Source organism: Tursiops truncatus, chromosome 21 (assembly GCF_011762595.2).
Source record: "Tursiops truncatus isolate mTurTru1 chromosome 21, mTurTru1.mat.Y, whole genome shotgun sequence".
Taxonomy (NCBI): domain Eukaryota; kingdom Metazoa; phylum Chordata; class Mammalia; order Artiodactyla; family Delphinidae; genus Tursiops; species Tursiops truncatus.
In genome coordinates, this window is record NC_047054.1 from 14,809,656 (window position 1) to 14,823,195 (window position 13,540).

The window sequence follows — 13,540 nt, forward strand, 5'->3', positions numbered from 1 at the left end:
TTTCCTCTGACTCATGACAGATTACTGTCTACAGATTTTTTTCTTATTGTTTGGCCTGGTTTTATGACAACACTAAGAGTAATGTATGTGACATCACTTTCTTTTCTCAATCCAGGATTCCCTACTTAAGTAATGACTATTTTTAATATTTCTGTTTTGTTTCTCATTACATATTTTTCCAAATTGGAGTCTGTTAAAATTACATTTAATAACTGTTTCCTTTTTGGTTTCTAGCTTTTCACATTCCACCAAAGAAATTGCATATGGTAGTGTTGCTGGGGAGCCCATCCAATTTATGGGCTTATGGAAAGATCTACAGAATCATTTCATTGTAAATTATTAAGTTGCCAGAATTTCTTTCTAGAGCAAAGTGGAATAGAAATGCATAAACAGATGAAAGCTTTTTACCTCTAAGAGGAACCAAAGTTTTAGGACTGATCTTTCCACTCTGCTGTCCTTTCTTTCCTCATGGGTCCTCCTCCCACACCTATACTGATGTCACATTGAAATTTATGCTAATTGAGGGACCTGGAACTCCTCTCTCAAGCTTCCATGGCTTTGCACATTCCTTTCTCTCTTCCTGAGACAGTCTTCCCGTTATTTTTGAAAAAGAATTTACTTATTCATTTTTAACAATTTTATTGAGGTATAATTGGCACACAATAAACTGCACATATTTAATGTATGCAATTTGATGAGTTTTTGTTTTCCAATTTTATTGATATATAATTGACATATAACATTGTGTAAGTTTAAGATGTAGAAACATAATGATTTGATGTATGTATTTACTACAAACTGATTAGCACAATAAGGTTAGTTAACACATCCATAACCTCATGTAATTGCCACTGTTTTCTGGTGAGCAATTTTGAGATTTACTCTTTACTCTCTCACAACTTTGAAATATGCAATACAGTAGTGTTAACTATGGTCACCATGCTCTATATGACATTCCTAAAGTTTATCTAATAACTAGAAGTTGGTGCCCTTTGGCTATCTTTACCCATTGCTCCCACATCCCTCCCTGCCTCTGGTAACCACCAAACTGTTCTCTTTTTCTGTGAGTTTGGCTTTTTTAGATTCCATATGTTAAGTGAGATCATACAATATTTATCTCAATGTGTGAGTTATTTCACTTAGCACAATGCTCCTTAGTTTCATCTGCGTTGTCTCAAATGGCAGGATTTCCTTCTTTATGGCTGAGTAATATTCCATTATATATATATATATATATATATATATATATATATATATATATCACATTTTCTTTATCAATTTATTCATCAGTGAACACTTAGGTTATTTCCATGTCTTGGATATTGTAAAAAATGTTGCAGTGAACATGGAGGTGCAGATATCTCTTCAAGATGGTGATTTCATTTCCTTCAAATATATACCCAGAAGTGAGATTGCTGGATCATATGTAATTTTATCTTTAATTTTTTGAGGACCCTACATACTGTTTTCCATAGTGGCTGCACCAATTCACATTCCCACCAACAGATAAGGGTTCCCTTTTCTCCACATCCTCATCAGTACTTTTTCTCTCTTGTCTTTTTTTTTTTTTTTTTTTGTGGTACACGGGCCTCTCACTGTTGCGGGCTCTCCCATTGTGGAGCACAGGCTCTGGACGCGCAGGCTCAGCGGCCATGGCTCATGGGCCCAGCCGCTCCGCGGCATGTGGGATCTTCCCAGCCCGGGGCACGAACCCGTGTCCCCTGCATCGGCAGGCGGACTCTTAACCACTACGCCACCAGGGAAGCCCCTCTCTTGTCTTTTTGATCATAACCATTCTAACAGGTATAAAGTGCTATCTCACTGTGACTTTGATTTGCATTTCCCTGATGATTACTGGTATTGAGCATTTTTTCATATAGCTGTTGGTCATTCAGATATCTTCTTTGGAAAAATGTCTATTAAGGTCCTTTGTCCATCTTATTATTTGTGGACTTTTTGTTTTTTGCCATTGAGAAGTATGATCTCCTTATCTATTTTGGATATTAGCCTGTTATTAGATATATAGTCTGCAGATATTGATATTTTCTTCTCTTTTGTAGGTTCATTTAGTTGATTGCTTCTTTTGTTGTGTAACTTTTTCATTTGATGTAATCCCACTTATTTATTTTTGCTTTTGGTGTCATATCCATTACATCTTTGCAAAGAGTAATGTCAAGGAGATTTCCCCTATGTTTTCTTCTAGGAGTTTTTTGGTTCTGGACCTTGCATTTAAGTCTTTGATCCATTTTGAGTTAATTTCTGTGAGTGGTGTAAGATAAGGGTCTAGTTTCATTCTTTTGTGTGTTAAGATGTAGTTTTCCCAGCATCATTTATTGAAGAGACTATCATTTTCCAATACAGTATTTTTGGCTTCCTTGTCAAATTAATTGACCATATATGCTTGGGTTTGTCTCTGGGCTCTCAACTCTGTTCTTTTGGTCTATGTGTCTGTTTTTATGCTAGTATTGTACTGTTTTGATTATTGTAGATTTGTAAATAGTTTGAAATCAGGGAGCATGATACCTCCAGCTTTGTTCTTCTTTCTCAAGATTACTTTGACTATTCAAGATCTTATGTTTATCTCCATATAATTTTTAGGATTGTTTTTGCTTCTGTAAATAATACCATTGGATTCTTGATAGAGATTGCGTTGAAACTATAGATAGCCTTGGGTAGTATGGGCATTTTAACAATATTAATTCTTCTAATACATGTACACAAAATACCTTTCCATTTATTTGTGCCTTCTTCAATTTCTTTTATCAGTGTTTTATAGTTTTTTGTGTACAGATCTTTTATCTCCTTGTTTAAATTTATTCTTAATTATTTTACTGTTTTTGATGCTATTGTAAATGAGATTGTTTTATTTTTTTTCAGATAGTTCGGTGTTAGTGTACAGAAACACAACTGATTCTTGTATGTTGGTTTGGTATCCTGCAACTTCACTGAATTCTGGTATTAGTTCTAAAAATTGGTGGATTCTTTAGGATTTTCTATATTTAAGATCATGTCATCTGCAAACAGGGACAATTTCACTTTTTCCTTCTCAATTTGGGTACATTTCATTTCTTTTTCTTGCCTAATTGCTCTGACTAGTACTTCCATTTCTATGTGGAGTAGGAGTGGTGAGAGTGGGCTCCTTTGTCTTGTTCCTGATTTTAGAGGAAAAGCTTTTAATCTTTCACTGTTGAGTATGATGTTAGCTGTGGGCTTGTCTTACATGGCCTTTATTATGTTGAGGTACGTTTCTTCTCTACCTAAATTGTTAAGAATTTTTATCATGAATGGATGTTGAATTTTGTCAGATGCTTTTTTTGCATCCATTGAGGTGATCGTATGATTTTTATTTCATTCTATTAATGTGGTATAACACACTGGGTGATTTGCATTCTGACATCCCAGGGATAAATCCCACTTGATAACGGTGTATGATCTTTTAAATATGCTATTAAATTCAGTTTGCTACAATTTTGTTGAGAATTTTTGCATCTATATTAGGCAAATTGCTGCAATTTTATTTTCTTTTAGTGTGCTAATCTGGCTTTAGTATAATGGTAATTCTGGCCTCATAAAATGTGTATGAAAATGTTTCTGTTCAATTTTTTGGAAGAGTTTAAGAAGGATAGACATTAATTCTTCTTTAAATGTTTTGTAGAGTTGTACAGTGAATCTATCTGGTCCTGGGCTTTTCTTTATTAGCAGGTTTTTGGTTACTCCTTCACTCCTTACTCATTGATCTTTTCAGATTTTCTATTTCATCATGATTCAGTCTTGGTAGGTTGTATATTTCTAGGAATTCATCCATTTGTTCTAGGTTGTCCAGTTTGTTGGGGTAGAATTGTTCATAGTAGTCTCTTATTATCTTTTGTGTTTCTGTGGTATCAGTTGTCTCCTTTTCCGTTTATAATTTTATATACTTGGATCATCTTTCTTCTTTTCTTGTCTACTCTAGCTTAACAGTTTGTCAGTTTTGTTTATATTTTCAAAGAACCAACTCTTAGTTTTGTTAATATTTTGTATTGTTTTTCTGTTTTCTTTTCCATTAGTCTCTGCTCTAATCTTTATTATTTTCTTCCATCTGGTAACTTGGCACAATGACATTGACTTCTTCTTTTATTTTCTTCTTTTTTATTTATTTTTTATTTTATTTATTTATTTATTTTTTGTGGTACGCGGGCCTCTCACTGTTGTGGTCTCTCCCGTTGCGGAGCACAGGCTCCGGACGCACAGGCTCAGCGGCCATGGCTCACGGGCCCAGCCGTTCCACGGCATGTGGGATCTTCCCAGACCGGGGCACAAACCCATGTCCCCTGCATTGGCAGGCAGACTCTCAAGGACTGTGCCACCAGGGAAGCCCCTATTTTTATATTTTTTAGTGCTGCAGAATACAGTCACTTATCTTTCTCCTAGGTCTACATATGTCAATCTGAACAGTTAATAACAAGTGCCACGAAACTCTTAAGTGAATATAAAATCTAGGGAAATACTATATTCCCTATACAACAATACAGATAAAAACAGGTTAAAATAAATTATAAGGGTTTATTTGATGGAGAATAGATGTTTTAAACAGGTGAAGTGTATCTTGATGGTTGTTTATAGAAAAAAATAAAACTGCTCCTATAGTCTCTCCTTTGTGATAATATATGGAGGTTTAAGAATAATAGTTTTATCAGTTTTGTATCCTACAAGTTAATGTCTTTACCTCCTTCTCCCTAACCAGCTACTCTTCTAAGAGACTTCCTATCAATAAATAAACTTTTAAGGTAATATTCTAAAATTGTTGTAGTCTGGATAAACTCCACTAACAACACATACCAAATAAAGTTCTTAAAATAAAACTTGAAAAGAAACATCAGTAATGGAATCTGCATGGTCCTTAGCTAATCTTTTTATACTGTTCTTGTGACATGTGCCCTCCTGTACTTTGAATTATCATTAACTGTACATTTATTTCTCCCTACTGATTATAAAGCACCCTGTGAGCAGGGACTGCTCAATCTTTGATGCTTATCAGAATGCTGGACAGTTAGCAAAGAATCAATAAACATTTAGCTAAACTGAGAGTTAGGCCCAGGGAAAAAGCATACAGATCGTGCTGACGGCACTAGCTGAATGGAACTGAACTAAGGAAATAGTACTGATTCTAGAATTAGACTCACCTCTTCTCACTCTGCCATGGAGTTAGGTCTTAAATTAAGGTTATTTTGAAAAATTTTAAAAGGTGTTACTTCATTTTATTAGGTAGTAGATTTTCTGGATTAGATCCATGTTTTTCATATTATTCCTGTACAAAAATATTTTCCAGTTGATAATGTAATTGGGCATAATCCAACTAAATTCTTCAGTGTTTCTGAAAATTTTTCGTGGTTGTTATTAGTTAATACTGCAGTGCTATTTTTCACTGTTATTCTTAAACATTTAAGGTAATATCATATGAATGATTTTTTCATGATACAACCACTATGATATTTTGAGAAAAAAATGTTTGTGGTTGAATACCTCATGCCTTCAAGAGCAGACTTTGCAGCTGTGTTCAACCACCCTTATGGGAAGAGTTGTTTCACAGTGGTGAGAATCCTGATACAAACATCTAGAGAAGGACTGACATTGGCTGCTTTAGATTCCGCTGCGATTTCTGATGTCGCCTGTGGTTAAAAGGATAATTCAGTTTCACCAAGTGTTTTCCTTTTTTGGACCCGATTGTAAAGCCATTCATTTGCTATATAATGAGGAAACTTTTTTTTTGGCAAAGCCTTTATTCGTTATCCAGCCTCTCTCTCTGCACCTTGTCCACCCTCAAGGCCTCTGGAAGGAAGCAGAACAAATATACCTTGAGAAAGAAGAGGATGTGATATAGTGTGAATTCCTTCTAAACCAGAAGACAAAAGAGAGGGGAAGTCTGCTCCTTAAATGATGGTGAAATGGTGACGAGGAAAAGGATAAGAAAAGGAAGTAGGTGTGTTTCTCTTTCAATTCTCTCTTCTAGAATGAAAGGGAAGGCCTGGGCTCTTAGATCATTTGAAGGGGAAACAAATCAAAGGGATTTACGCTCCTTTTTCTAACTCAAACTTTGGGAGAAGGCTGTTCACATGCAGGTCCCATATTAACAATGGAGACCGCAGAGGAACTGCCACCAGCATAATAAAGAGCGTGAAGCCCCAGGGCCCATCTGCCAAGGGGCAGCTGTATCAGGGCCACTGAGCTGTGGAAGCAGCATTGTTGACTGAGGCAGAAAGTGGGTCTGAGTTGGCATTTTCAAGCTTCTGTGTGTCATGGAAAGGATTCAGAAGCAGGAGGTCCCTGAGCTAAGGGCCAACAAGTCTGCCAGTGCAGCACCATGGTGAGAGATCCACTGCTGGGCGGAGGCCCATGAGGTGCCACAGCATGGCTGAGGCTCAGACTCAGAGGCACCAACAGCACCAGTCACCAAGGGATGTCCTTCCAGAGTAGTTAGAACAAGCCACAGTGGCAACTGGTACTTCGGAACAAAGACAAGTGAAGCTGCAAATAAAAGCTTGTGGACTGAAGTCTCTCTCTGCCCTTTGCTAAAAAGGCATCCAATTTCCTCTTCACTCACCTGGACACCATCTTGTGGAGGAGCTATGCGTATGGATCTGTGTGCACATATGTGTGCTGTGTACATGCTCGTGGGAGGGTGGCATGAGCTGCAATCGGAAAGACCGAGTCTTTATCTGAAGTAGGGGCAGTTAGTGCAGTTACTCTTTAAATACTAGAAGAATGACATGCACTCTTAATGAACAAGTGAAAGTATTCTTTTCTTCTACTTCCCAGTTGAATGGTGTGGAAGAAATATTAGCCTATTATAGAAAAAACATTTTTTACTTCCAAACATGTATAACTGTGGTTGTCACCCTGCAACCCTGAGGTTAAATATACAATTTATTTTGGGAAATAAGAGTAAAATTATATTTAAAAATTTTTTTTACATTTTAAATTATTTATTTACTGGCTGTGTTGGGTCTTCGTTGCTGTGTGTGGGCTTTCTCTAGTTGCGGTGAGTGGGGGCTACTCTTTATTGCCGTGTGTGGGCTTCTAGTTGCAGTGTGTGGGCTTCTCATTGTGGTGGCTTCTCATTGTGGATCACAGGCTGTAGGCACGCGGGCTGCAGTAGTTGTGGCACATGGGCTCAGTAGTTGTGGCTCACGAGCTCTGGAGCACAGGCTCAGTAGTTGTGGCGCATGGGCTTAGTTGCTCCACGGCATGTGGGATCTTCCCGGACCGGGGCTTGAACCCGTGTGCCCTGCATTGGCAGGTGGATTCTTAACCACTGTGCCACTAGGGAAGTCCCAATATATTAAAAATTTTATGTGTTTGTTTCTAAAAATGGAATCCATTACTATGGCCACATCCATCCAATTTTCTGTCAGGATATTCATGCTCTTTCTGTAGAAATAGTCATCAGTGTCTGAGAAGGAGAAGATGAAGGGCATTTCTCTGTGACGTGATTTTGTTTTCTTCGGGCTGTGCTTTTGTGGATCCAGTTTATCTTGCCATCTCTGGTCCTCCTTTGGGATCTATCACACTTTGAAGGAGACAAGTTGAATAAGACAGGATCCCTGTGCTCAAGAATTTTATGCCTTATTAAGGGAAATAAGACAAATCTATAAAATCAGGAAGTAAGGCAGTATGTGACAAGTGCCAGGTGAACAGAGCAAACGAAGTATATGCCTCAGGCAGGGGCGACCGAGTCTTCCTGAATTTATTTTCACTTAAGTTACATCCCAAGCACTCTACCGGTATATCGTGAAGAGAAAAATAAACGATAAAGGAAGATTTCTAAGGCCAGATGATTTAACAGACCCTTTAAAAGAATTAGTAAAAAACATATTTTGGTTCCCAGCATTAGCTGTATAGAGAAACTAGGTTTTCCCAGTTTTTCTATATTTGATTTTACATGTTCCAGAATAAATTCGGTTTTCTTTTGACTTTCATTTTGATTTTCTTCTCTATTCTTTCCACTTCTGCTGACCTATGCAAATACCCCTTCGTTCTATCTGATCCACAAGCCCTCTGGGTCACCTCTGAAAAAGACTGGCCTTTAGAGCAGCATCAAAGTCACTGGCTTCCCTCAAAGAAGAGGAAGCAAGCTGGCATGGGACTATGGTCCCTGGTGGCAAAATTTTTGACCCTGGGATTCCCATAGTCATAAAATTCTTATTTTTGGAATACTACGTAGCTATTTCAAGAGCAGGCTGAGTTCTTTCTAGGAGTTGTAATACACAGCATTACTTCTTCCATGAGAAAGTAAGCTAAGCCCCTCAGGGAAGCTGTGGGAATAATAGCCACAGTGTTATAACTAATCTACTTTAAAACTCAAATTCTTAAAAGATGCATTTTACAATTTTTAAGTCATATTATTTTCACAGTTGAAGCACTCAGGGTAAAGGGGCATCCAGGGTATTTTGAAAAGATTATACACTGTATTTTGTCAGAACATTTTTTCCCTATGATTTCATAGCCTCTCCTTCATAGAAGGGTAAATTTTTTTTCCTCTTCTCCCCCTTTTCTTGCTCTTGTAACTGTACTCAGCGGTCTTGGGGAGAGGACAGAGTTTAAAGATGCTCCAGCAATTTGCTGGTCTATAGTTAGATTTTGTGTTTCCTATTTAAAGTGTGTAATACTTTGTAAATGCACTGATATCTAGGCTAGATGCCCAGTGGAAATTTCAGAAACAGAAGACAGTGTGTCTCTGTACCTCGTTTCAAATAACTCTCCTCGCTTCTTTAGGGAGATATAATAGGCATTCACATTAGGCCAGGAGGTTATTAGATCTCCATGAGGCTCTGTCCAGCTACATGCCATGAATATTATTCTGTCAACACAAATGTCATTAGAATCTGCTAAAACTGAATTACTCTTAGCAGTTTTACAGCTGTCTCACAACATTTGACAACTACCAAGAAACGCATCTTGGTATCAGTGAGAATTCTTCACTGGGCTGATTTATATTTCAAAACCATGGGAAATGAAGTGGAATAATGGTATCACTGTTTCAATGTATAATGTTTACAAAATAAGTATTGAGTTTTTTCTCTCCAAGTCTGGGGTTGATTTTTCTATGCCCCCCGCCACCCGTCTCCCAGCACCTTTATAGCCCTGGCTATTCTAAGTAAGTTGCAGGAAAATTACTTCTCTAGTGTTTCACAATACTTTTCTTATCTGACTGCCACAGCTGTCACGTATCAAATGCTCTTATTTAAGATGTCTATGGCTGGGAAAATTATTGCTTGTGTTCTTCAGCAGCTGAAGAACATTATCATAGTATTTTGTGAATTTAATTCATTTCTTCTCTTTTGCTTCACTACGCTTTTAATGTCTAGTTCTCTCTCAAACAAACTAACATAGATGATCTTCAGTCTCCTCCATTTGATTCTTCTGTCTACTGTTAATATTAAATCCCAAGAAAAATTAAATTTGGGATTTTAAAAGAATCTGAGCTTCACAACTTGCTCTTAGATTTCAATATTCCTAATGTGAACCCACAAATAATGTCACCTTTTCATTATTAGTAATGAATCTTCAAGGTCAGTGTTCCAGCTCCCAAGATACTCAGCAGTAAACGTCTCGACATATTCTTCTCCATGTAGCTCTGTTTGCTTTCTTCAAAATTAGATGCCCTTAAAATGCACATAGAAAGTGAAATATTGCATTCAATGAAACACAAAGGTATCCATTTGAAAACACTTAAGATTAAAGACTTTGCATGCAGTTAAATTCTGTATACTTACATTGCCTTTAAAAATTACTACAGTTCAGTTTTCCCTTTAGTCAATATTATTTATTCCATCTGAGGGTTCTTTTTGTCTAAAGTATACATTCTGAGATTAAATAAAACAGAATGCAGTCAAACTATCGCATAGAAGACAGTAAATTAGTATTTTACAGTATGTTGCTCAAGATCTAGAAGGATCTACACCAGTAAAAATTTTATTAAATATTCTTGTTTAATATATGTAATCAACTCTGTTCACATTATTTTTAGAATGTGACTCGGGTATCTAGCATACTTTGATAACATTCTCAGGTAAATTAAACTTATTTTTAACATCATTTTATCTTGTTATTGAGTCTTAGAATGAGGTAAAAGTTAATTTCTCACAAGAATCAGGGCAGACTATTAGTGAAGGTTATGGAAATATCAGAACTTTACATGGAGCAGTGCAAGTTTTCTGCTTCATAAAATTTCCCCCAAAATTATTTGTGTGAGAAATAGATCATCAATTGAGTAAATGATAAATATCAGGTGAGGGTCAAAGTTATTACAGAAAGAAAACACCCAAAGCTATGGTGAAAAACACTGCAAATCTTATAATGGACAAGAATGCATTACTAAATTATTTCCCACAATGCTTCAAAGACTGCAAAAAAGCCCATGGTGTCAGGTAGAAAGAAATAGAAAATCCAGCCATTATTTTGAGGATTTGATCAAACTAGACACTCAACTGGGATAATTTTAGCCAAATTTCTCCCACTTTCTCCACTGTAGAACTATTCTTTAGTTAAGTTCCTTCTCCTGTCTAAGTTGTCAGAATAATTGGTTCAGCTCAAGGCTTTCCCTTTTCCAGCTCAACAGTGGATTATTCCTAACACTTAACTTCTGAGTATCTGGGTGTCATGTTGTGATTGGTTTAAAAAGACTTTCTATTCACAACACCTATGTCAAACAGCATAAAAATATTATCAAGTGTCTTTCAAAATATATAATTGCTGGTATTACTAGAGAAGATCCTGTTAATTTTGGAGGACGATGTTGGATTAGTTCTGAAAGTGAGGAAGTAATTAAAAGAATTGGCATCGGGTTTGGAGTGTCACAGAATTAAATTTTTCTTTATTTGGAGGGAGGAGTCTTGGTTTACAAGTAATAACAGAGATTATAGAAATGTAGAATAAATGGTTGGGAGGACCAAATTCAATTAGATTTCATACTGCAGGTTAACTGGAAGCTACTAGAAGGTCTGCACTAAAACAAGAGAAAGGAAATGTAAAGAGATGGTTTTTATAAGACAAATAAAAAATGTGTAGCACTTAGAAAATTTTCGAAATATGTGTTCACATCAGAATGACTTCAGAACGTACGACACACTCTGTTTATTCTTAGACATGTATTTTAAAGTTAAAAAATGTAGGGGAGGCTTCCCTGGTGGCGCAGTAGTTAAGGATCTGCCAGCCAATGCAGGGGACACGGGTTCGAGCCCTGGTCTTGGAAGATCCCACATGCCATGGAGCAACTAAGCCCACGAGACACAACTACTGGGCCCTCGCGCCTAGAGCCCGTGCTCTGCAGCAAGAGAAGCCACTGCAATGAGAAGCCTGCTCACCACAACGAAGAGTAGCTCCTTCTCACCGCAATTAGAGAAAGCCTGAGTGCAGCAACAAAGACCCAACGCAGCCAAAAATAAAAATAAATTAATTTTTTTTAAATGCAGGGGAATCTTAAAATTATCTTGGTTGTTTTGTGTTCATAGTAATTGTATTATTTAAGACCCAAGAGTTGCAATAAAATAGAAAAGAGATATATGTATAAAATTTTTTAGGGGCTTCCCTGGTGGCGCAGTGGTTGAGAGTCTGCCTGCCAATGCAGGGGACACGGGTTCGTGCCCCGGTCCAGAAAGATCCCACATGCTGCGGAGCAGCTGGGCCCGTGAGCCATGGCCGCTGAGCCTGTGCGTCCGGAGCCTGTGCTCTGCAATGGGAGAGGCCACAACAGTGAGAGGCCGGCATACCGCAAAAAAAAAAAAAAAAAAAAAAAAATTTAATGTCAAATAAAACCATGTAATGTTAAAAGTTGAAAATAACAAATAAAAATATAATTTTACAAGATAAATTTTCTAGCTCTCTCCACTGAAAAACATCCAGAAAAAATAATGTTCCTTGTGGAAATCAGCACTCCTCACACCCAGATTTAATTTTCTAATTATTATTCACACTGAAGGAAGCAGAGACCCTTAGGAAATGGCTGGTTCTAAAGGAGGGAGTGGGAGGGAGGTGGCAGGGTGAGGTGACAGCCTGAGCCTTTGACACCATGAGTGTTTTACATATTCTGAGAAAGAACTATTCAAGGACAAATGGGTTGTGTTAAAAGGATGCAGTTGCCAGCCTGAAGTGACCCCTCCTGATCCAAACTGGGAGAGTTCAAACATCAATAATAATAACTATAATTCATTGGAATCTATTATATAAATACATATCATTGAGTTAATAGTAATACTAAGAAAAGACACTATAAATCAAACAAACTCATTTATCACCACTGGAGATGAATAATATACCAATTCCTTACTTTGAAGATTGGTAATTAAAAGATGAGAACAAAATAGAATATCATGTTTCTTCAATAAGAACTGTAGATTCAAGGATTTTAAAAAAGTGACCCTAGTTGATAAAAAGCTTTTACTTATTTACAGAATAATAATAATAAATGTAAAAAAACGTAAAACTGGAAAATCACCATTTGCTAATCTTAATGAAAAACCTAAGGGAAGAGACTTCAATGGATGCTAACACTTTTTGGGGAAATGTTGGTAAAAAAATATTCACATAATGCTAAGTATCTCTCCACAGATTACTTGTTAATTGCAAAGGAGAAAGCATACATTTATGGTGGAAAGATCTGACTAATGACATTAATTCAGTGGCACCACTTAATCATGAACAACTCAGACATTCTGTAAATTAAATGCAACAAGAAAACCAATTTTCTCCATGAACTTTTTTTTTTTTTTTTTTGCGGTACGCAGGCCTCTGACTGTTGTGGCCTCTCCCGTTGCGGAGCACAGACTCCGGATGCGCAGGCTCAGCGGCCATGGTTCACGGGCCCAGCCGCTCCGCGGCATGTGGGATCTTCCCAGACCGGGGCACGAACTCGTGTCCCCTGCATCGGCAGGCGGACTCTCAACCACTGCACCACCAGGGAAGCCCTCCACGAACTATTTTTCACAAAAGTATTTAAGTTGTATCTAATCATGATGTTAGTTTTAAATTTCAGCTTATAGAAACTACAGGTGATAGAGAAACAATAAATCATAGATGAAAACACAGTCAAACACAGAATGTAAGACATTCTATAGGACATTGGGTCTGATGTCTTAAAAAAGTTAATAGCTTGGGGAGAAAAAAGAGGGAGAAACTACTTGATTTAGAAAGACTTAAGAGACAAACGTAGGTATTGAGTACTTTTTGATTGAATCCTGGTGGACAGACATTTGGGAAAATTGGAATATAGAACAGGTATTTGATGTTATGAGGGAATTGTTGATTTTGTTAGGTAGATGATCATACTAGGAGAGCATTTCTTCTCATACTAAAGAATTTAGGGGAAAGAATCATGATATCTGTAAATTATTTTAAATGATATAGCCAAAAAGATAAACATAAGTAATGATACAAGCATAGATTTGGATATAGAGTATAGATCTAGATTAACAGAAAAGACAGAATGTTAACAGGTGTTGAATCTGGATGATAAGTATATGTCTTTTTTGCATGTTTTTTTCTGTTTTTCTGTATGTTTTAAAAT

At 37.0% G+C, this 13,540-nt stretch overlaps 1 long non-coding RNA gene across 5 annotated transcripts in view; it reads left to right on the plus strand.

Moving 5' to 3' along the window:
• The window catches only part of LOC109547639 (uncharacterized), an 85,165-nt gene that overhangs the window by 45,031 nt on the left and 26,594 nt on the right, over nucleotides 1-13,540 (plus strand). Inside the window, exon 1 of one of the 5 annotated variants that reach the window (XR_004524284.2) lies at nucleotides 5,678-5,959. The exons of 1 other annotated variant lie outside the window; for it this stretch is intronic. This is a non-coding gene — a long non-coding RNA (uncharacterized lncRNA). 3 more of the 5 variants (XR_012329014.1, XR_004524283.2, XR_012329015.1) reach the window with 3 other exon arrangements.